Source organism: Culex quinquefasciatus, chromosome 1, assembly GCF_015732765.1.
Source record: "Culex quinquefasciatus strain JHB chromosome 1, VPISU_Cqui_1.0_pri_paternal, whole genome shotgun sequence".
Taxonomy (NCBI): Eukaryota; Metazoa; Arthropoda; class Insecta; order Diptera; family Culicidae; genus Culex; species Culex quinquefasciatus.
The window spans coordinates 49205664-49230784 of NC_051861.1; the positions used below are offsets into that span (position 1 = coordinate 49205664).

The window sequence follows — 25121 nt, forward strand, 5'->3', positions numbered from 1 at the left end:
TGCTGAGAAAACTCAGTGAGAATTTTGGTCACATACATACATACACACACACATACACACACACACACACACATACACACACACATACACACACACAGACATTTGTTCAGTTTTCGATTCTGAGTAGATATGTATACATGAAGGTGGGTCTAGGAGCTTTTAATAGAAAGTTCATTTTTAGAGCAGGATTATAGCCTTACCTCAGTGAGGAAGGCAAAAGTGTACATTCAATTACAGGCTCAAAGTATTGATATGAATCTGCCGAAATATATAATTCAATATTGAATTGGAAAATATTATGACATTGAAATATAAGTAATAATTTTAAACACAATAATTATATGGTTTTGAAGTTTAACAAAAAATGTATGCATATAAGTAAATTTAAAGCGCGTATTTTTTTGTTTTTTTAAGAAAAGATTTTTAAAGGCCACGTGGTCAGCCGTCGACCCCCCCCTCCCCCATGGCTTTTCATGGTTTTTTCGATCGGATTTTGGACCCCTCCCCCTAAGGAGACCACGTGGTTTATGCACGACCCTTAAAGTAATAAATAGCTCAAATAAAAGTGAGCTGTACTGTTATTTTTTTTTTTTTTTTTGAATAACAAGAGATCGTTTCTTCATTTGAGAATAACAAGAAAAGATAAAAAGACAAAACTCAATTGCGAAACATAAATCGTTCATGAAATAGTTTTCATAATTTTATCATTGTATTGCAGATATGCCTCGTTCAAAGATTAAAACCTTAAATGAATTTGTTTGTGAGAACAAGATTGAATAGCAATTCTCTAGAAAATCAGTATTTTTTTTAATTTTTACTTTTTTGTATTATTTTAATCCGCCTGAAACTTTTTTGGTGCCTTCCGACTGGTTATGGTTTCGTTTGAGCAACCTGCTAAAAATGTATGGGCTTTCGTAATTTTTGTTCTCGTGGATCAAACTTACTTTTTGCCCATGTATTTAAAAACGTGGGTTTTATAGAAAACCAAGATGTATGGGTATCAAAAGATCGGAAATTTTATGCCCTTTCCGATGCTACATAGGTTGACTTGTGAATTGCGGTTCGGATGCCGGCGGATTTTCCGACGACGTAATTCTGGGTTGGTACGAAATTCCAACGAAAAATCTATTCTAGCGATACACATACCCCCAAAACGGTGTTATACCCACTCCCAAATGTTTATTTAGCAATTCTATGGTAATATATTGACATTAAGTTGAATTAGAAGTTTTCAAAATTAAGTTTAGATAAGTTTTATATAGAATTTCCAGAGTTATATAAACTTTTATACTAAGTAGTTAGTAAACTTTATATTCAATCCGAATTATTTTTTTAATCAATCAAGGATGCCTATATCCAATGAGCTTCTATCGGATGGTGAAGTAAAACGTCGGTCCCGGTTTCTCCTGTCTCGTCAGAGGCGCTGGAGCAGAAATCCCACGTTAGAGGAAGGCCATGCCCCGGGGGGCGTAGTGCCAATAGTTTCGTTTTTTTTTCGGATGCCTATTTGGAGTTGGGAGACTGGATTTATGGTGATTTGTCAACAAAGAACTTCATTTATGTTAATTTTTCGAAAGGTGTACAAACTTTTTTTGCACGTTTTTTTGTTTTTGTAATAGTATTTGTTATATAACTTTTTATAGAAATCATCATTTCATAAGCTTTTTGTTGCACAAGTTTCTGAACAAAACGTAGTACTAGGTTTCTGTCAAACTTTAAGTTGTTACACACAAAATGTGCATAGTGCCCAAGGGGTGTAAATACTTTTTTTACATAGGGGAGAGTGGGGAGACTTGATCCCCTTTTTTTTGTATCTCACATAACTCTGTCAATTTCTCACAAAGCTATGAACTTTTTGCATGAATTGAAAGCTTAAACATTCAATTATGTTTGGCTGATAAGGGTACTTCATCAGATAAACTCTTCGAATCATGCCAAGCGTTTAAAAAAAATATTTTAAACCGGCATTTTCAAAATGTTGGGGGTAATTTGATCCCCCTTTCAACATTTTTAAGAAATCTTAAGCAAAATATTTCTTATTCATCCAAACTGCTGATTTTCTATAAGTTATAGCAATTTCACATTAAACCTGTACGTTTGTGTTCAAAATATAACAAGTCTAGCATGCAAAATATTTAAAAACTTAAAATTTTCTTTTTTGGACCAAAATTGAGCATGTTTACAAAAGCTGGTAATTTTTGTTTACAAAACTTTTGAAAAATGATTCAAACTGCAGTAAGTTATGTGCAACTATACTAAAGGAAACTATGTACGAAAACCCAGCCCAATTATTTAATCTTGAGGCTGATTCCAGTGACTGTAAAAATGCAGGGATCAAGTCTCCCTAAACGCACTTTTTAAAAAAATTGATTGTAAAAATAGTATGACGATAAATTAAATGTCAAATGCGTACGGGTTTTGGAGTTGATATGTTTATAAAACAATTCATGTATAAAAAATATTGTTTTGAATAATTTTTCAGTGTTTTCTATACTTATCAAAACAAAGAAAAAAGATCTCTTGGAAGTTTTTTGCAGCACTTTTTAGAAATATGTGTATAACTCAATCTAAACATTTTTAAATGTTTTTCTTTGTTTTCTACAATGAGTTTTAGTCAATTACGCAAAATTTTCTAGAACAAAGCTAATTGTTTTACCCACATGCTGACGAGATACAGGCTTGGGATCAAGTGTCCCCGGGGATCAAGTCTCCCCACTCTCCCCTACTGTATCTTGATCACTTTATTTTTTATTTTTTTGATCTATGGGTGAGGTTAGTGTTGCTGATATTCCTTTTTTGAATGTTTCAATATCAATACTTAGCTGTAGGTTAAAAATCTTTCAAAAATTCAGAACTCGGTCAATGATTTTTTTGTCCATTCTGGAAATTTCTGGAAGGTTAACAATTGATGTCCCTTAAAAGTTTTTGTGCTAAAACACATAAAAAAATAAAATTGTTTTTTTTGCAAATCAAGTATTAGTGATACAAAATTAAATTGAAAATCATCAACAAATTTTGTACCGTGTATATTATATTTTTTTTCATAACAAAAAAATACAAAAAAGAATGACCTAAACCTCAGAGAATTGCTACGAAGTTTAAATATTATTTAAACTAAAAATCACAGAAAACATCAATCCCCAATTGAACTGTGTCCTAAACTTTAAGAACCCACCATTTCTTTACGCAGGAAAAACTCCAGATACTACCGGTGTTGTGCGCCTCAATCTCCAAATGGATGTACCAAAATTGATTTCATTTGGGCATTCAGAATCTTTGTATGCTAGGCATACTGAGCTCAAATATGAGATCTGGCAAAGTATATCCCAAAAATGCCAATGTTTCTAAAATGTGATATTGACAAATACTCATATCGACATCGTCGTGCTATCTTGTCGCACCCGCCTTGACCTTGAATAAACAAAAACGAATGCACACAATGTAAACAATAACAAACACTTTTTTTGGCTGACCATTATGTGCATTGTCTCGAAGTTTGGTTGAAGATGGTTGCTCGAGTCCCGAGTTATAATTACAAATGTTAACGGTAGTCTAACTTATACGTGCGTCAAACGCGTTCTGACCTGAAATCCCTTTGGCCAGTTGTCGCACCTACATTAATTTTCAGCGAATGACAAGATAACACGAGAAGATTCAAACTACTTTCATATGTAAAGTGACAAAAATGCACGGAGTTTTTTCGGATTTCGTTGAATATCTCAGGACTGAATCGAATTTTGGGGATCTGTGAAGGTCAAAAGGTGAGGCATTGTTAGCTGCACAAAATGGCATTTTTAACTCAATTTGGCCCATAATGCACGTACGACAACTTAGCACGACGGCGACGATATATGGAATAAAAGTTCAGTACGCCCACCAGAACAGGCCCCTGAATGTCTACAAAGAATGTCAAATTTGATACTCTCTAGTCTCCGCACTTTTCCGTTCTTTGCCATCCATTGAGAACAACCAGACAAACGAACAGCATATTTCTGAAAATTAATTTTGAAAACTACTGTTCACACAGTTCTTTTCCGGTCTTCTCTTTTCTCTTCTGTCGTTGAAAACTTTTTTGCTAGTTTTCGATGCTTGGTATATTATAGTGTTTATGTTTCAGGAAACGAATGGACTGAGCTACGACAAGACTTCGAGAAAGTCTGCGCTTATGCTTTTCGTCTCCATTTGAAATTATTTTGCAAATATTTTCAGTGCACTCGACTGGTACACATTTTTTTCCTGCTTGAGATCGCTTCATCATTATAGGATTATCTATTTGAAATGTGTAGAGCAAGACATAAGCTATTGAAAAGCATGAATTTCCCCGTATTTTTAGACAATAATTCCAAAATCTAATTGATGATGTCTGTACACAACATCAACCCCACGTAAGAATATCTCACGGTTTCCTAATTCCAGCAGGCAAAGTTTAGGCAGCTCGTCACTCAAAGTTCCACTGCCTGTCAATTTTCCCCTCGCCAAAGTTGGGAAACCATCAGCATTTCCCCGGATCAAGACGAACAGCACGGACCTGGGGCACAAATTGTTCAAAACAATCCCACCCTCGCAGGCTCGCCGCCAACAACCCTGCCACCGCGAAAACGGAGTAAAGAGTTGACTGTAGGGCCGAAACACCCAAAGTTTATAACTGCATTAAACATACCGAAAATTGCTCGTAATTAAATTTGGAACAGGAAAGTGAAAAAGTTAAATAACATAATGGTTGTGTCATCGGGGGCAAATTTACAACACGGCGGCAGGCAAGGGGTGAGCGAGCTCAGAGTGTTGGAAAACAATTAAGACGATGCTTCGGGCACTGGCTCTTTTGGGTTTGAATCATGTCAACCAGGGGAATTTGTAGTCTCAATAAGCAGTAATAACCAGAGAACAATGCTTTGCTGTTAGATTGATCCAACATGATCAATTCGATTGAAAACCACTACTACACGGAAAGGGGATCGATCGCCAAACCAGCGACCGAATTCTGCTGGGTTGGTTTTGCTGATATCAGCGAAATTTTTCGCTGAAAAAGGTGGCTGCGCGAAATCAAATCCAGCAACTTGGTTTCGCTGGTTTGTTATTTCCGAAACGGTTTCTTTTCCAGCGAAAGTTTTCGCTGGTTTGATACACATCCTTCCGACAGCCGTCATAAATGTTTGTTATTGTTCACGTTCGGAAGCGATTTGTGGCAATCGAATTGCTTTAGGGGTTTTTTTCAAAACAAAAAGCATGAAAAGTTCTGCATCAAGTGTTCAGCATTAAAATACATACTCAACAGGTGAGGGTTCTTTTCAATGAAAAGAAGCACGTTTCCATAAAGTTCTCGCAGCAGAAAAATACGGTGCAGTGAAGCTGGAGATGTATTTGTACTGCTGCATAGATGAGTGCACAAATTGTCGCAGGTGGCAGCAAGAATCGTAGGCGAGGAACTTGACCATGGCCGCGGAACAGTTTGTGCTGTGGCAAGTAAGTACAACCTGGTTTATTTTGGCATAGGCTTCTGCCGCCAAAACAAAAAAAAACAAACGTCGGTGATAAAAAACGCTGATCCAGTGCAAAAAAACACTGGTCCGGTGGAAACATTCGCTGAACCAGCGGATTTTTTGCCGGAACCAGTAGAATAATCTCCTGGTTGATTTTGGTACGAGCTGCTGCCGCGGAAAAAAAAACCCGGATGTCAGCGATAGAAAACGCTGATCCAGCGTGAAGGAACACCAGTTCAGTGAAAAAATCCGCTGGACCAGCGAATTGTTTCCCAAAACCAGCACAATAATCTACTGGTTGATTTTGGTGCCCTGCCGCTTTTTCCAAACCAGCGAGAAAATTTTCTGATTCTAGCAAAACTGATCCCCCAAACAGCGACATTTTTCACCAAACCAGTGTTTTTTTTTCACTGGTTTGGTAGAATTTCATCGGTTTCCAAACCAGCGAAAAAAATTAGCGATTCTAGGTAATTTTTGTGCAGGCTGAGAAATTAGCGACATTTTTCGCTAGTTTTAGCGAACTTTATCGCGATTTGGCGATGGATCCCCTTTCCGTGTAGTGATTGTTATTCAATTAAGCCATTTGGATTATATGAAGTGATTTCTTTTTTTTTTTTTTTGGGACGACAAATGATAATCGAGTCAGGACTGTACTTATATTACAACAGCACATATCTTCCAATGGCTCTGTCATTTTTAGATTTTGAATGATGAGCTCAAATTATGCAGCCTCATTTCAGGCCGAACAGTCTGAAAATATAGAATTACTTGAGAATTCTCATCAAATCGAATAACAAAAAAATATAAACAAATCTATCCTTACGTAAACTAAGTTCACTTTCCAATAACTCTCCCATGCTTCTTGTTAGAAATAAACGATTCACATCTCCTTCCTCCGCTGCTTTATCATCCGGAAAAGGGGTCCAACACGGCGTGTAACTTTTACGCAAGAAAATTTGCAAAGTTTTCCCGGTCGCCATGAATATGAATGAGTGTTCTTTGGCGCTTTGGCCTCTCACCGGTGAAGCTCCAACCAAAGCTGCTGCTGCTGAATTGAATTACCGCCGCCCCAAAACGAAATAATCACAAGTTGAACGAATTTACAGCGAAATTGAAATCAAGTAACACTCTGCTGCTGCTTTTGGCACTGTCAATTGTGTAAAGTTTGAAGCGAAAGGTTCAACAATGAACACGCAATCAGCAAAGTCAAGCTCTGGTGGAAGGAAATTTTTAATTTGCAACTTGCTTTGCAAATAAAATAATGAACTGCCAGCAGCAGAAACCGGGGCAGAACTTTGTCGAGTTGCGGACAAGGCCGGGCAAATCTGATCGCAATGGAGCACAAGAGAAATGTTCTTTTCCGTTAAACTATAAGTCTCGCGCGAAAAAAATCAACCTTGTACTTCCCAGCTGCATGTCAAAACCATCGGAGACCCAATGCTGTACAAACACCTTTACAGCAGTTCAAGAGCAGACAGAAATTATTAAGAGTAATGCGGAAATAGTTGCACATGTTGATTTCATAAATGAGCAGTTCTCTCAGATTTCGGTCATTCGATTTTTTTTTTTGTTATTTTTTAATCCGACTGAAACTTTTTTGGTGCCTTCAGTATGCCCAAAAAAGCCATTTTGCATCATTACTTTGTCCATATAATTTTCCATACAAATTTGGCAGCTGGCCATACAAAAATGATGCATGAAAATTCAAAAATCTGTATCTTTTGAAGGAATTTTTTGATCGATTTAATGTCTTCGACAAAATTTTAGGAATGGATATGGACTACACTGAAAAAAAAATGATACACGGTAAAATAAAATTGGTGATTTTTTAATTTAACTTTTTGTCATTAACACTTGATTTGCAAAAAACCTCTTTTTTTTATATATAATTTGGAGGACATCAAATGCCAACTTTTCAGAAATTTCCAGGTTGAGCAAAAAATCTTTGAGCGAGTTAAGAATTTTTGAATCAATACTGATTTTTTTCAAAAAATCGAAAAAATGGTCGCAAAAATTCTTCAACTTCATTTTTTGATGTAAAATCAAATTTGCAATCAAAACGTACTTTATTGAAATTTTGATAAAGTGCACCGTTTTCAAGTTAAATCCATTTTAGGTGACTTTTTCGAAAATAATCGCAGTTTTTCATTTTTTATTTTTTTTTTTTAAAGAAGGGTGTAATATTGAATGTTTGGCCCTTTTGAAATGTTAGTCTTGGTTTAGAAAAAATTTAAAATATTTTTTCGAAAAGATCGGAAAATTTCACGAATGTTTCATATTTTAACATTGAAAATCGGACCATTAGTTACTGAGATATCGACATTAGAAAATGGTGGGTTGTTTGGGTGAGACTTAGAAAACATCAATTTTCCTGTTTTGAAACCTCTGCATGGCAATATCTCAGTAACTAAAGGTCGTATCAACAAAGTTCAAAAATGCAAATTATAGAGAATTTTCTCAGCTTTTCAAAAAAAAAATTTTTTCAGAAGTGAGCAAACATGTGCACTAATTTAAAAAAAAAAATGAAAAACTGCGATTATTTTCAAAAAAGTCACCTAAAACTGGATTTAACTTGAAAACGGTGCACTTTATCAACATTTCACTAGAGTACTTTTTGATAGCAAATTTGATTTTACATCGAAAAATGAAGTTGAAAAACCAATTTTTCGATTTTTTCAAAAAAAAATCAGTATTGATTCAAAAATTCATAAATCGCTCAAAGATTTTTTGCACAACCTGGAAATTTCTAAAAAGTTGGCACCTCAACCTCTAAAACATATCAAAAAATAAAAAAATTAAAATAGTGATTTTTTGCAAATCAAGTTTTAGTGACAAAAAGTTAAATAAAAAATCACTATTTTTTACCGAGTATCATTTTTTTCAGTGTAGTCCACACCTAAAACTTTGCCGAAGACACCAAATCGGTCAAAAAATTCCTTCAAAAGATACAGATTTTTGAATTTTCATGCATAGTTTTTGTATTTCCAGCTGCCAAATTTACATGGACAAAGTAATGATGCAAAATGGCTTCATTGGGCATACCGAAGGCACGAAAAAAGTTTCAGCCGGATTAAAAAATACAAAAATTAAAATTCAAAAAACAAGATCGATTTCGTAGAGAACTGCTCAAATGTTGTTTCGAGTTCTAGAGTTTTTTTTTACTTCATCATCCCGGTACGAGAATCGAACTCACGACCTCTGGATTGGAAATCCAGCACACCGGCCAGTATTCTCAGTGAACAGATTTAATCTTTGAAGGGATCTGACTTTGCCGAGCCAGACAGGAAACGAACCCATCACTTTCTACTTACAAGGCGAAACCCGTAACCTCTCGGCCACGGTAGCTATTGTGTTTCATATGTTTATAGGATATTGAAAAAACTCTAGAGTTGTTCTCTAGATTTTAAAAGGTTGTCCTGCTTTTTGCGATTTTTGATAGAACATTGAAATTTTGTATCTTCAGAATTATTTTGTTTATTGAAATATATTCTTTGGCAAAGTTGTAGGTACCGTAAAACGGGGTGACTTTGATAGCCGGGGTGACTTTGATAGGTTTGCGATTTTTCCGCAAAATGAAGAGTACAATTAAAATACGTAAGAAATGGTTTAGAAACATACTGACCGTGGTAGAGAAGTGTTCAAAGTATCTCAAGAAGAACTTTTCATAAAATTTTAACAAGTTTAAATAGTTAGTTAACTATAGTTAAGAAAATGTTGATGAAAGTCATTATTTTAAACTTCTCAAAGTGTCATGATTTTCTCAATGAACATGATTTTTAATCGGAAAACGGAATGCATTTTCGGATGCTTTGGACAATTTTCCACTAGGAGAAGGTAAAATAAATTTGTAAATAATAAATAATATGTGTTTTTGAAACACCATTTAAAAAAAATCTCCAAATTTATAAGCAATTTCAGTTAAATAAATTTCATCTAAAATGTGAAAACTTGTGATTCATGCTTCAAATTCTGTAAAAAATGCAAAATAAATCGATAATTTTATAAAAAAAAAACAGTTTTAACAAATTTTAGGCGAAATTTCGACTTTTTAACAATTTTACCTTAAATTTATATGTATTTTGCTTAAAAGCTTAAATACTTACTAAATATAAACATGGTTTTTTTTCTTAAAAACTATATCAGCTACTTTAGTGATGGTACATTTAGGGTACAAATAAAGTTTGAATATCTTAAATATGATTTTAACAAGAAAAACTATGACTATCAAAGTCACCCCGGAATTAAAACTAAGAATTTTTAACGTAACTATTTTTTTAAACATTATTGAAAAAACTTTTTATTCCGAAATAGTGCATGGACTTTGTGTAGTCTACCCCAGTACATGTTTTAAAAATAACAATCTTGAGAAAAACCTTATTTGTTGGAAAATATGCTAAAAACAAATTGAAATCCTATCAAAGTCACCCCGGTTTACGGTATTATATAATCATAGGACTATCCTCAACAAATGCTATGTATTTAAAAAAATATATTCATTATGATGTCTAATTTCAAAACGCACCTTTTAAATACTTAAGATCAAGCTTATTTATTCATGAAAAATAACACAAAATGTGCAATCTTCTCTCTTAAATGATTTGTCTTCCGATCTTTTAGTGCTACCTAACTAAAACTCAACAAACCCAATTTTGTAATGACAAATATTATTTTTGAAAGTATAAAACGCTGCCACCTACCCACGACAAGGCATTCACTTCTTCGACTTCACAACACTGTTCTGTTTGAGAGAGGTCTTTCCACAAGTCTCCGACTCTCAAAGGTGATCACGTCGTCGTCGGTGGTTGTAGTGGAGTTGGTTTACGTTTCTATGCTAAACTACCGGAATGGAGAGCTTTGGGGTCCCATGACCGTGGTGAGTTGGCTGGCTGCTGCTGACATAGGCGGATTTCAGCCCCAAAACCACCAACTCACACACACACCAACATGAGTCGAGATTTATTCTGGTGATGGTTGCTGCTGTTGTTCAACAATCCGGTGGTAAGCAAAAAGAGAAGGTTGGTTTTCAGAAGACGACGGCCACACAATGACACAGTGTAATAATGAGTTGGTGAATTGCATTATGGCCAAGAGATGATGATCAAGGCGCGAGAAGTTTGAGCAATTCAATTTACCCGAGGTGACGAGCAATGCATTGTGTGCAGTCAGTGGTTGGAACAGCTTGAAATTTATTGCTAATGATGGATAAATTTTTTCAACGTGCAATTATGGTTACCGAATTTGAACAATGGAGTGATGCGTCTTGTAGGTTAAAATTAATGTTGGCATTGAGTTTAGTGGTAAAGACTATGTTTAGGATAATTTGTCACGATGGATTTCATACTATCCTAAACGTGCCAGCAAGAGGCAGTTTTGTAGATTTAGCTCGGTTGGCTCTAGAGGTCACATTGAGGTGCCCCGATTTGAATGAAACTTTCAGCGTTTGCTTGTCTATACACTCAAACCCCGATGGTTTGGCACCAACTGTTGACAAACAAACAGGGTCACTTTTTAGTTTGAACCGCCTTTTACACGGAGTTTACACACACTACCAAACGTTTGTTTTGACAGTGTGCGTAAGCGCCATGTAAAAAGTGACAGTTCGTCACATTGTAGCACTTTTTTAGAATGACTTTGACCAACCGACGGGGTCCAAACTTAAAAGTGTCAAACGATAAAGTGACCAACCACTGCACAGTGGGCGAAATGGAACCCAAAATCGGACTTAATTGAACGCGGCTGGTTCCCTGGTATGAAAAATAGTGTTTCTTATGTAAAAAAATCCGGGTAATCGATTGGTGATGGTTTCATCCACCGCACGAAACGGCAAAGGGTCCATTTTGCCCAAATTCCCTATTTTTTTACATTTTTTCTTGAAAATCGGTCTATATTTAGAGCGGAGGCTTTATGCGGCCATCCAAAATGCACTTAACTTATGTGAAAATGTCCCAGAAATCCAGTAAAAATATCCACTTGCACCGCAAAAATCATCTAGGGTCCAATTAACCCCAATTCCGCTATGAAAGCATTTTTGGCAATTTTCATATGTTAGGTCAGATTTTAAAAATCTGAAAATATTTTTATCGTAAAGATCAGACAATTTTACATAAGAAAGACGATTTGCACTTGATAGTTTGACACATTTATGTTGATATAGAAATTAAACTAAATAAAAAGATTGAAGAATCAATTTTGGGCCAATTTTGTCAAACGCAGAATAAACTGCCTTTTACATAATTTTTATTTTTATCAACATAAATGTGTCAAACTATCAAGTGCAAATCGTCATTCTTATGTAAAATTGTGTGATCTTTACGATAAAATATTTTCAGATTTTAAAATCTGACCTAACATATGAAAATGGCCAAAATGCTTTTATAGCGGAATTGGGGTTAATTGACCTAGATGATTTTGCGGTGCAAGTGGATATTTTACTGGATTTCTGGGACATTTTCACATAAGTTAAGTGCATTTTGATGGCCGCATAAAGCCTCCGCTCTAAATACAGACCGATTTTCAAAAAAATGTAAAAATGGGGAATTTGGGCAAAATGGACCCTTTGCCGTTTCGTGCGGTGGATGAAACCATCACCCATCGATTACCCGGATTTTTTTACATAAGAAACACTATTTTTCATACCAGGGAATCAGCCGCGTTCAATTAAGTCCGATTTTGGGTTCCATTTCGCCCACTGTGCACTGGGGGTTGAGTGTACATGAAATAAAGTTATGCCAGTTATGAGCCCTCTACGACAAAGGGAAGTTTGGAAAAACGAGCATTCAATTTTGAGGTCCAAAACAATGAAAATCTTAAATCCGTTGAGAACTGCTCACCTGTGACACAATCTCCAAAAAAATGCTCTCAACGATTAAAATGAGAACTTATACATTGATCTGAGCTATAATAGTATTTAAGTTTAAGGGATAGGGCGTGGATGAGTTGTGATACAGTCCTGACTCGATTATCTGAAGTCGTATTTTAACAGATAAAGTCAAATTAAGTTATGATGATATCCCGTTTTAATTACTTATCTAAACCCACCAGCAGTCGCGTGTTTCGAGTCTCTTACAAAAGCCTTACAAAGTGTGTACAAAGTGCACAGCAGGCCGCCCCAGCTACCATTAAACGCTTTGAATATTGTTGAAAAAATTATATGAAAAACTAGGAAAAAATAGTGCCCTCCATCAAATAGCCTGGTGATCCACCGGTGATGATTATTGTACTCGATCGTAATATTTCGAACCTAATTTCTCGACTCACGATCGAGATTTCTCGATAGTAAGATATCGATCAATCTTCGACAAAGCTCGATTTATAATCGTTAAATTATAACGTACCGTAGAGAATTAACGATCGAAATATTTTTGAAATAATCAAAGTGTTTCAATGTGTTTATCGAGACTCCAAAATCCTTGCTTCCTCTCGAGTTGAGCTTGCACAGAAATTTTGTTGTTCGGTGTAATTAATCCAAAAATAATGTGTTCTTATCAACATACCTTTTTAATTATTAATTATTTTTCGGTTTTGGACAAAAAACAAATCTTGATAAACATTAACAATTCAAATCGCATCAAAATACTCCAAACCCCCATACAATCGCTAATGTTTATCAAGATCTGTTTCATTCTGCATATAAAACCAATCCATTCCGTAAATGTGTATCCGTGCCAGCCATAGAACCTGTAATCCACATGTAATCATGAGACTGTATTTATTCTTATGACTGCTCCATTACACTTGCTTCACTGGTTTCCATGACGAGGGGGAAACACTAACATTCCCTTGAACTTTTATTCTCTTCACTTTACTCTTGCACCAGAAACAAAACTCATTCACTGATTACTTCGCTCTCTTTTCGCAGTGGCGATTATTATTTCTTCTTTTTATCCCATTTTTTATTTACTGCGCCCTCATGACACGTAACAGGTATCACTAAACCCACTGTGAGCCAGAAAAAAGAGGCCAATGAGAAACTATTTTGAAAGTGCCAGAACGACATTCTTCACCTTGTTTCTCCTTCTCTCTTTCTCTCTTACTATCATCTCATTCACCCTGCTGTGGACATTTCTTTCACCCAAATCTTCCAGCATTTCTCTTTGCATACACGGCTTCAGTTCATCTCGGTCACCACGGCTGATGCACCATCACCACCACCACTATTACAAACCGAGCAATGCACAGCAAAATCTGCTAATTGGCCACTTCACATGCTCTTCTCTCTTCATGCTGCTGGAGTGGTAGAAAACCCTATTCATAACATCACACGATTGCAACTTTATTTTTTAACGTTGCTCTCTTTTTTTGGGCAACATCGCCACCCCACTTTGCCACCCTCTGTTGGAATTTTGCAAACTACATAAACACAAACATAAACCCATACACACGCAGCATCCACTTTCTCACGTCGACACGCCAGCAAAAATCGCAGAATTGCATGCGAGCAGCATGATCGGGGAGCTCCCAGCATGAGCATAAAATAACATTTTCTCACCACTTGACACCAAATTCCCCTTGCTCGATCACACACGACTAACTGTAAATTTACACTAAATTAAGCTTTTTCTCCTCTCCTCCTCCATTTGCCGTCATTCTATCTATCGTTGATGACCAAATCGAACGACCTCCTACGGGAATCCAACTGTCCCCACGTAGCTATGTATACCAACCAACACCCAATCCCAAAAGCTTCTCGACGGCAATGGGAGCATAAAGAAAGTATGCCAAAAAAAAAACAGAAGAATACCTTAAGTACATAAAACAAAAAAGAGCCGACCGCTATCAACAACAACAACTCTCGAAAGCCCGAACACACGCACCGACTCGCGACCGAACAAACCGCGAGACAACACCAAACTGACTCAGCTCTGATCAACGAGCAGTTCATGGAGAGATCATTCAACGGCTGGAGATCGCGCGGCCCACGATACAACACAAACAGCTGAAAGCAGCAGCAGAACACCCCCCGTATAGCTGTGTTGTAGAGTGGTCCACCTGAGAGTTACGTACTGGCTCAAGTCAGAGTCCATAAGATCGGAGCTAGTCCACATCTTGAAGGGCCCTAAACTAGCGGTATCGGCGCGATCCAACGACCGGCTACGTAGTTCATGAACGGCGCAACGCACACCATAAAACAAGGTTCGCAGTTGAGGCTGCCGAACCTAAAGCTAAGCTAAACCTGCAGTAAAAGAAAACTGGCTAAACCACTTTGTTTTTCTTTTGGAGTGATCTTTACTCTCTGGGTAGTGACGATGTATGGGTGAGCTGTAAGAGGTGGTACCGGAGTAATGGTGATCTTTCGCCTGGTCATGCTGGCTTGTCGATGGTTGTGTGTGTGTTCGCATCATTGCCAACAGCAGCATAAAAGGCAGTGGTGGTCAGCCGTTGTGGGTGGTACTGCATTTATATAAATTTAGTTTATTATTTAAAAAAAAGGTCCAATAAGCTAATGTGTTCCATCTGTGTATAGGATCTTAAAAAAAAAACTACTAAAATAAGCTGTTTGTTTTAAATTGCGGAGATTAAAAATTTTTTAAAAATAATTTCAAATTTCTTATTAAAAAGATGGTCTAGATTAAGTTATATTGTATTCTGAGTCATTTTAAGTGTATTGTTGCTGACCAATTCTCTACCAATAAAGAAAAAGGATTTTATTTGTTTTTTTATTTGACTCAAACTTTGTAACGGCCTTCCCTGTGACCAAGGATGCTATTTTGTGTCATTGGTTCACCCATACAATTCTCCATACAATTTTGGCACACACAAAAAAATATTATTGCAATGAAAAAAGTAATTAACTCTTGAAATAAAAAATGTTTAAAGCAAGCTACATTAAATGTTTTTTTCTTGTTTTAAAAGCGAAAACTTTTACTGCTAATGTTTTTGAAAATCTCATTACAGATACAAACTTGCAAAGTATACACATTGTTGAAATTATAATTATAATTATTATTCCAAATACTCATACTGTTACTCAGATTATGGGTATTGAAGTACTTATGTTTTTTATAACATTTTACTTTTTTCTACATCACATCACGGACAAACGGACATGACACTAGGAACAAATTTTCTCCAAATTTCTGAAGCAAACTACCACCTGCGCCATCTACATTCAAGTGTCGAAGTAGCATTGCACGATTACGCATGATTTCTCAAAAAGTCTTATGCAAAAATTAATAAAAACATTAAGCCCTAGTATGGTGCCATAAAAGGTTTTTTGGCATTAAGTTTGTCTTTTTGATTCTATGTAATTTATCATGGATACTAAAATGAGTGAAAACTGATAGAAACGGTATTTTTAATAAAAAATCATTAAACCACGTGGCGCAAAGATTTCAACACAAGCGATCTCGCTTGCACAGAAGGAGTAAAAGAAAACCTGCTTCACTTTTTGAAACCCCATGTCATGTCCGTTCGTCCGTGATCACATCGACGTCGTCGTGCTATCTTGTCGAACCCGCCATTTCGACGTTCCGAGAAAAACGCCTTTTAGTGTTTGACCTTGAATAAACAAAAACGAAAGCATGCAATGTAAACAATAACAAACACGTTTTGTTTGGCTGACCATTCTGTGCATTGTCTCGAAGTTTGGTTGAAGTTGGTTGCTGGAGTCCCGAGTTATAATTACAAATGTTTACGGTAGTCTAACTTATACGTGCGTCAAACGCGTTCTGACCTGAAATCCCTTTGGCCAGTTGTCGCACTTACATAAATTTTCTGGCAGTGACAAGATAGCACGATGAGATTGAAACTACTTTCTCATGTAAAGTGACAAAAATGCACGGAGTGGTTTCGGATGTCGTTGAATATCTCAGGATTGAAATCGAATGCTGGGGATCTGTGAAAGTCAAAAGGTGAGGCATTGTGAGCTGCACACAATGGCGTTCTTAACTCAATTTGGCTTAAAATGCACGTACGACAAGTTAGCACGACGGCGACGACATGATAAACCACTTCTCTTGCGAGGATCAAATGCGTTAAAAAAGCGCTACATATTTTCCTTCTTTCTAATAGATTTCCACTTCATTTAGTATGATTAATGAGAATTTTGCCTTCCGGAAGTGAAAGGCGAGAAATACTGTTATGCTGCTGCCATTATACACGATACTGCTCTCACGTCGTATAATGTACATGTATTTTTTCCATTTCACTAGGGTTCATAATTCATCACAAACCGTCGACAATCTGCGACATGACGCGTCGCGCAGATACCAAACCATTAGAGCTGGTGTGTGTTGTCACAACAATGTTCTTATATTATGTGCAGACCAACTTAGTTGCATTATGCGAAAATGTCAGGCCTAGAGTGCTTTGTTTGTCGATTGAGATATTCGGCTTGATTCAAAGATTTGCGCAACATTATTCCACGGAAATATTAGGCAGTCCCATTTGAAATTAGCAAATCGTCAGATGTGTGCTATCTATTTTTAAAGTTTGATGATAAATATTTTCAAAACTATGAATGGTAGAGCCAAACATTTTAAAGCAATCGGTTCGTCTACTATCGCTTAACAAACGCTCAAAGTTTCAACTAATTTGGTTACACCAGTTAAAAGATACAGTAAATTATGTAATCAAAAATCTGAAAAGCTCGTGTCACAAGTGTGTTTCGAAAGTAAAATTGTACTACATGTCACAAGTGTGCACAGAATTTCCATACATACTAAAATAGACTTAATCAATAGTTTAACCGACTTAATCAGTATATTTTCAAAAACAAAAGATTGCATTGCCTTCAGAAAATGTGTTTCAACATAAGTTTGTGAAAAACAAGAAAAAATTTCCACATTTACCAACAACATGTATGACGTGTCACAAGTGTGCACGATCATTTTGATGATGAATTGGTCTCTGTCACAAGCGTGTATTGCGATATCCGGGAAACGGAAGCGAGTTTCCAAAATCGGGTTAAAGCATCTTGTAGTGTTTGTTAAGTATAGCAAAACGTCATCATTAACTCTTTTTCGACCAAAATGGACTATGTCACAAGATAGCACACAGCTGACGAAATACAGAAGTAATCTGGATTAAGAATAAACAAATCTACACACTTTTAACAATTTGACTTCGAGGAATGTTTTGACGCTTGCTAGACTTTGAGTCCGGATTCTTCATTTCACCATAATCGTTTCCCTCTAACAAGTGTAATCAAAGAGCATCCGTCCAATTTGTCCCGATAATTTGTGATCCCAATCCTCTCACACCACAGCACGAGGAGGTGGCAAAGAATCCTGTCTAATGGCGTCGTGAAACGAGCTTTGCTCCGTGTATAACCGATAGATCCCTGGGCGCCCACCGGGAAATGCTCTGCTGGAAAAGAGGTTGGTTTCGCTTTGTGTCATGATTGTCGTCCCGGAAAGATAATTTCCCCCCTCATCAATGGTAACGTCGTTTTTCTCTGCAGGACACATATATTCTCCTCCCATACAGCGATTATAACACGGTACGGGGCAAGCGAAGGGATAGGGTAAACCGGAAAATTGTTGGTTCAAGGGTGATTTTTACAATTTCTAAAACATAAACCGAGTAAATGCTTTTTGGACATAACTAAATAATCACTCGGGTCAGGTCAAGAACTTCAAACAAATGTTTGACCAGTTTTAGCCCCATCATAACCTCTGCCATCACCGATTAGTGAGCAAGAGCAAAGAACAGTTTCTGTGTAAAAAAAAGTTTCTGAGTTGTAGCAAAAAAACAGGAAATTCTTTCTATTTGTGAGTCAACCAGGATCAACTCACTTCCACTCCCTTCGAAGAACTCCATCACAAATGTAAGCCGCACAGCGCCCTGACCCCATACCATAATGGGTTGGGAAAAAGGGAAACAAGAAAAGTCGGAGAATAAAAAACGTTTGAGGAAATTATCTAAACGTGAGCGGAAATATGAGTTCTCCCTCGGAAAGATATGCGAACACGATAGTCAGGGCCAGGATCAACCTTGGGAACGCTATTTTGTGGTACGGAAGAAGCGAAAAACACGATGCCGTAATGGAAACCAAGAGCCGCAGGGAAATCTGCTGTAATCCATCTGATTGTTAACGGAGCAAAAAAGGAGATGAGTTCATTCGTACAGTTATTCCGTAAGTACGAAGCATGATTACAGCAGATGAATGGTTGCGAATGTTTCAGTTTGGTTTTAACTCACTGAGAAATGTCGATATAGAAGCCCTAGAAGCCTTAAAGAGTCCCTATTAGTTGCATCATTTGAACTGGATCGTTGTGATTATGCTATCTTGTCACATGTCAATTTTGAGTTCCGTTCTGTTTAGAGCCTGCAATTGCAACATTTTGCCAAATGTAATTTTATAGCGCCTATCAACAATTACAGTGCAGACTTGGCTACGAAATATTGAAAAATGCATTTGGTAATTTAATAGACAACCAACCATTCAAATTTGACAAAAACAAGGTCGCAGAAAAAAGTGTGGCTCTCATGCAATAGAGTACGATCTCACGCATACTAGCGGGTAATTTGTTTTGGTTGGTACCACTGCGTGATTTTGACATTTGACGCCCGCGTTCACCATTCGGCGTTACGCCATCTTTGTTTGCAAATCTGGATAGAATCTGGACTGTAATATATTTCGGCGATTATTCGATGGCTTGGAGAAAACAAAAAATGTGATGCCAGAAATTTCTAGAAATTCAATCCAGCATTCCACCTCAAATACTTCAGGTAAACATTTTCATCTCCCACGACCCTCCAAAGTCTCAACTTTTCCAATCACTATCGATCAACATTCCTCAGTGCAAAAGAGCAATCCGTCCCTCTTGCCTGTAACCCATTTTCAATCATCACCCTCTATCAAGTCGGTATAGATAGCATCAATTTGCCCCACGACGAGAACTGTAGAACATCATTTTACGCTCTAATTAAAGTTTTCGCTATTTTTCGCTGTAGCGTCCCCACTAGGGTGCCCAGAAAAATGACCCCCTGCTCCACAAGCGGAAAACGGTTTTTTGGGTTATTTTAAGCATCTGTGTAAATTTTGAGCGACATTGGATGAGATTAACCCATTGATACCCGAGCCTAAAGTTGGTGTAAAAAATGTTTTTCATACAAAAATGACTTTTTTAAATCGCTAATAACTTTTCAGGATCGAGTTTTACAGCTTTGGTATGTTCTACAAAGTTGTAAAGCTTTAAATTTTCATTAAGAATCTCACTTTTGGGAATATTCGGATGGAAGTAGCGCACCGTGCAGACCAAACCGTAAGAAACTTGGATTTTCCATACATTTTTCGATTTTTCCCATACAAACTTCACCTCCGAGTATCAATGGGTAAATGATGACCGATTTTGCTCATATTTGGTCCAGAGTCCTAGAATAGGTCAAGGAACAATATTCAGCTTGTGGAGCGAGGTTTTGAGAAAAAGTCCCATATTCTGGGCACCCTAGTCCCCACTCATCCGAAGCCAAACAGGGAGATTTTTTCTTTTCAAACTTGTGATTCCCTGCCTGTTTTTATGTGTATCAACCACCCGTATTTTCAACCCCATCCCCAACGGCACGACATCGAGCCAACAATGTCTCCAACGAGCGCGAAAAAAGTGATTAAACGCGACAGAGAAAACGTTATTTTGCCTTTTCCGTGGACGACTCCGTTGACGCATCAGCACTAACAGTATTTTTCTGTTGTACCACTTTTGAACAATTTCATTGCCATTCTTGTACCGACAACTTCTCTGAGCTTTTCCCTCTAACATTCCTACCGAAAAGAGCTTTCGAATGGTCCATTCCAAGCGCTTTTGGTACACAGAAAAAAAAAGATTAGAATTTTACCACGTAACATAAATCCAACTTTTTCTCAAATCTGTGAAATCGATTCTATACAAAAAATTATAAAAATTGAAGAAAATACAATTTTTAATACATTTTGTTCAGTTTGCTCTCTCTCTGGCTTTATCTCTGCTTGTGATTGGTTTGGTGAAATAGAAAAGGATTCGACTTCGGTTTGGCGCGCAATTATTCCGGGCTTTGCTCCTAGAGAATGCTACGCGCGTTTTGTGGAGCGGAAGAAATGCCAAACTTTTTAATTGGATTTTCCCTGCCCCACAGTCATCGCTGTCTTTCGTTGTGCTTTCCCAATTTTTATCCTGAGGAAGTGATTTGCGTTCAAAAATGTATCCGATCGAAAAAAAGATCGTATAGGTGCTTCATTTATGGAAGTATTTAATTAGGGAAATCAAAAGTATAATTTTATTTAACAGGAATGTTATTTTTATTATGCCTAATTGTTTCACGTGCATTTCAATATCACTCTGGTTCTAATATTTTTAAAGTGGGAGTCAGCAAAAACGTTTCCATTCAGAATCATCGAACCAAATCTGCAGGCTGCTATCTGAGTATCAAGTAGACCCCTATCTACGTTTATAATTCTTTTCCCTTATCACACCAGGTGACGGGTGCACAAAATTAACAAAAAAAATACTTTTTCGCCAGTCCCGATTAATGTCGCCTGGATAGACCCAAGTAATTATCCAACCTTCATCTCCAGACCGTTATAATCGACCTTTCGTTTAACTAGGTGAATATAGCCGGCTTTTCGACATCGTTATGAAAGTAATGCAAATGTTTTTGACGCTTTTGTCAAGTTTTTTTACCTCTTCATGTTTTATTAAAGTGTCACTATGATATGGCGGAATCAAAAACGGACTGAACATTCAATCAAATTTAATCGACGAAGCTTACATAAAACACTCAACTCTGGTAAATTAGTCTTATCAAGCTGTTACAGACTCATTCATCCCCATCATTCATCTTCAGAGACCGATCTTAATTGAGCGTTGTTATTGTTCTTCATTTACGATAAAGAACCCTTCGTCGACCTTATTGTGTTGTGAACATGTTTAACCAACCCATTACACCCCCCACCCCCGGGCAAACGAGTATCCAATCAAATTAGGAAATTCCCTTTCGATCTGTGTGACTTTTCCCGTATACCTTCAGGGCACGGGACATCTTCATTCTAGCTGCAAGGACAGGGAATGGTTCAATCCGATAACGACATTAAATACATAATGATCACTTGGGCTTTCCATCATTGCTCTATTCTTTCTTTTTTTCAGGAACGTTGACATAGCTCTGTTAGAACGTCTTCATTGGACCCTTCCATTGTCGGGAAGTGTTGAAGATGTTGGGCTTTTCCGGTACACAACTGAAGGCAAGCAAACATTATTGTTTGTACACAATATAACAACCTTCATATCCCGTGGGGTTTTCCCAGAAACAATCCACTGTGATGTGAGTTAGGCTGGATGGTTTGGCGTGATTCACAGGACTTTCGTGAAAACAATATGTTCCGTACGCCCAAACAAGAAAAATAAAAAATAAACTGCCGGGATTTTGACAACGATTTTCAAAAGACAACGTTCTTATAACGGATTTGACCTAAACACAGATTTTTACATCTCCCAGATTCAAACCAACATTTTCTGTAAGAGTCCATCTCTTTACTATTTTACTCTAGTTACATGACGGTAGTTCTTCATGATTTTTTATGCTTTTAATGAACGAAATAAGTTTATGATGTAAAAAAATCAATTGAGCATTGTTGGAATTTTTTTCAAAAAGTCGAGAAAAATCAGGAATCTTAAGTATATGTGTTCGAAAATGATTTTCTAACTCTTAAATAATTTTTCAAAAATGCCTTCAAATGCAAGGGTTTTCAATGTTTTTTGTTTTGTTTTACATATTTGAAAATGAAGAGGCTGTTTATGAAATTAATAATTCTAATACATATTGGATGATTTTAATGGCATGCATTTCACCAAAATTTTTATAATATTTTTTAATCATTTTTATTTGATTAAGTTTATCAAATAAAAGTTAGCATCTTTAAACAACAACAATGCTAATGAAAACCCAATATGAAAATAGAACTTAATTTCAACGTTTATGATCAGTGCAATGTCACATTGCCTAAATATTTGTTTAAAAAAACGACATTTTGTCAGTTTTTTTTTATATTTTTAAATGTCAAACTAAATTTATTGAGTCATTTCAAATATTGTTTCCAAATACTTGATTCCTTTGAAAAACCCGTAGCCAGTATTTTTGTTTGTGGGGGGCTTGGGTGCAAAAATTTAAACATTATAGAAATCAGCAAATCATTTATACCATCACTTGGTTCAAGGTATAATTATTGAGAGGAATTGTAAAATTGTTGTTGTTGTATGCAAAAAAGTTTTCTTTGATCAAAAGAAAGTGTTTTGTTAACATTCTCTTGAATTGTTCAATTGTAATCGAATTTCGTGATAAACTGTCGCTAAATTTAAAATATACATAACTTGAATCAAATTTTTGAAAGCAAAAAAATGCCTATCGAAGACCAAATTTACTTAAATTTACTTTTTCATATGGGGTTTGCAGAACAAACTACGTGAACTGTAAGAGCTGAACTTGCCCATTGCACTGTTAAGAAAACCGTAAACTGAATTTTTCAAGAAATGTTGCACTCATAAATCATCATCACAATACATATTATCCCACTTCAAACGAGAAACCACCGGGAAACCTTGCAGCTAAAGCACGGCTTCCATTCTTTCCCAACTCTCATTCAACTAAGCATTCTAGCCCAAATTGGTAGCAAATTTTAATTACACTTAATCAATTTGGCCTCGTCTCCGCGAGCAAGAAACAAAAGAACGAGCCACGTGATGTAGCGTATGCAAGCACGCTTTAATTAAACAAATTTTCCTTCCAGCCGGAAAAATAGCTGCCGTCGTGTTGTTTGTGTCGCGCCATTTTCTACGTTTTAATTAGGTTTCGCGCGCCGGGGAAAAACTGCGCCATTCTGTTGAACGGAAACGAAAAGGAAAGAATTACCTGGAACAACCCACACACAGAGATTTTGTGTAGACTTGAGATTGTTGTCGCCTTATTGCTTTTTCGTGGAATGTCGGGGGCATGTCAACCTATAATGAGACGATTACGTTTTATCACTATTTTTGCTGTTCTGATTTTTTTATATACCATCAACAATTCCAATCATCATAAAAATGCTGAGGATTTGTTTGAAAAAATCAAACAGTCTTGTAGTTTAGTCTTGTGATTAAAATTTTAAAAATCATGAATTGAGCTCTTAAATCAGCTTTCATATCCAAATGGTTTTTACGAATGAGGATCCGTTGAAATGAGGAAAACAGATTTGGTGAAATCTCATATGCTATTACAAGAAGTATCAAAAACATGAGGAATGCTGACGCCATTGGTATTGTTGATGTCCCCATGCGACAGCATCAAAATCGAATAAAAATGTTTTGCCAAAATAATTTTCTGGAATTGAATCAAAAGTTTAACTGGATCCGAGCTCCGGAAGAACTTATGTACCGTAAACTGGAGAGACATTGATATGATTTCAATTTATTTTTGGAATATTTTCAACTGTTGAGGTTGTTCACAAGATTATTATTTTTTAAACATTTAGGGAAGAAAGGGGAGACTTGACCCCCTTCTTTGTATCGCACATAACTCTGTCAATTTCTCACAAAACCATGAACTTTTTGCAAGAATTGAGTGTTTTTAAAAATATTTTAAATCGGCATTTTCAAAATGTTAGGAGTAACTAGTTCACCATTTCAACATTTTGAAGAAATCTTAAGCAAAATGTTTCAAATTTATCCAAAGTTTTATTTTTTGATATGTTACAGCAATTTTACGTAAAACCAAAACGTTTGTGTCCAAAATAAAACAAGTTTAGTATGTAAAATATTTAAAAACATAAAATTTTCTTTTTTAGACCAAAATTAAGCATGTTAATTATTGTTAATTAATAAATTACAAAACATTTGAAAAATGGTTCAAACTGCAGTAAGTTATGTACAACTATACACCCAACTGGCAGTCGCATGATTGTGATGCATGGCGGCATGAAAGTACATCAGAATCTGCATGAAATCTGTCCTCATGCATTTTTTGCGATATAGGAGTATGACATTTTTGCCCGTTACCGACAATAATCGACATTACCGACGGCTTTTTGGTTGCATTTCACAAAAAAAAACCCCTAACAGAATGAGGATTGAAACATCAACTTCTTGGTTATTGATCCGACACGCTACCACCGCGCCATGGACGCTTGATGAAAATTGAGTGAAAGAGCACCAACATATGCTTCTCTTTAGAGTGTTGCTCGGGGACGGGCCAGCATTACATGTGTTGGTGAGAACTGCAGATCGCTGAAATTTTTACACGCGAGCAAAAATGATCTACGGGCTTGCTGCAAAAAATGTTATAAAATATGACATTTTCTGCAGCAAATCCAATGTTGCAGATTTTGAGATATATTTTTCCTTTAGGTGTACTAATGGAAACTATGTACGATCACCCAGCCCAATTGATTAAGCTTGAGGCTGATTCCAGTGACTCTAAAAATGCAGGAATCAAGTCTCTCTAAACGCACTTTTTCGATCAATTGATTGTAAAAATAATATAACGATAAATTTAACGTCAAATGCGTATGGGGTTTAGAGTTGATAAGTTTATCAAACAATTCGTGTATAAAAATATTTGTTTAGATAAATTTTGATTTAAATCAAAACAAAGAAAAAAGATCTCTTGGGGTTTTATTGCAGCACTTTTTAGAAAAAAAAAGTGAGTAACTCATCTAAACATTTTTTATTTTTTCTTTGTTTTCTACAATGA

General features: G+C 36.4%; 1 protein-coding gene across 2 annotated transcripts in view; it reads right to left on the minus strand.

Annotated features, from left to right (window-relative positions):
• LOC6034937 (cadherin-87A) overlaps positions 1–14336 on the minus strand; it is a 370702-nt gene extending 356366 nt beyond the window's left edge. The window contains exon 1 of one of the 2 annotated variants that reach the window (XM_038266992.1): positions 14221–14336. The gene's annotated coding sequence lies outside the window, so the exon portion shown is untranslated. The remainder of the gene's footprint in view (positions 1–14220) is intronic. The other variant, XM_038266991.1, reaches the window with a different exon arrangement.
• Between the last annotated feature and the right edge of the window lie 10785 nt (positions 14337–25121).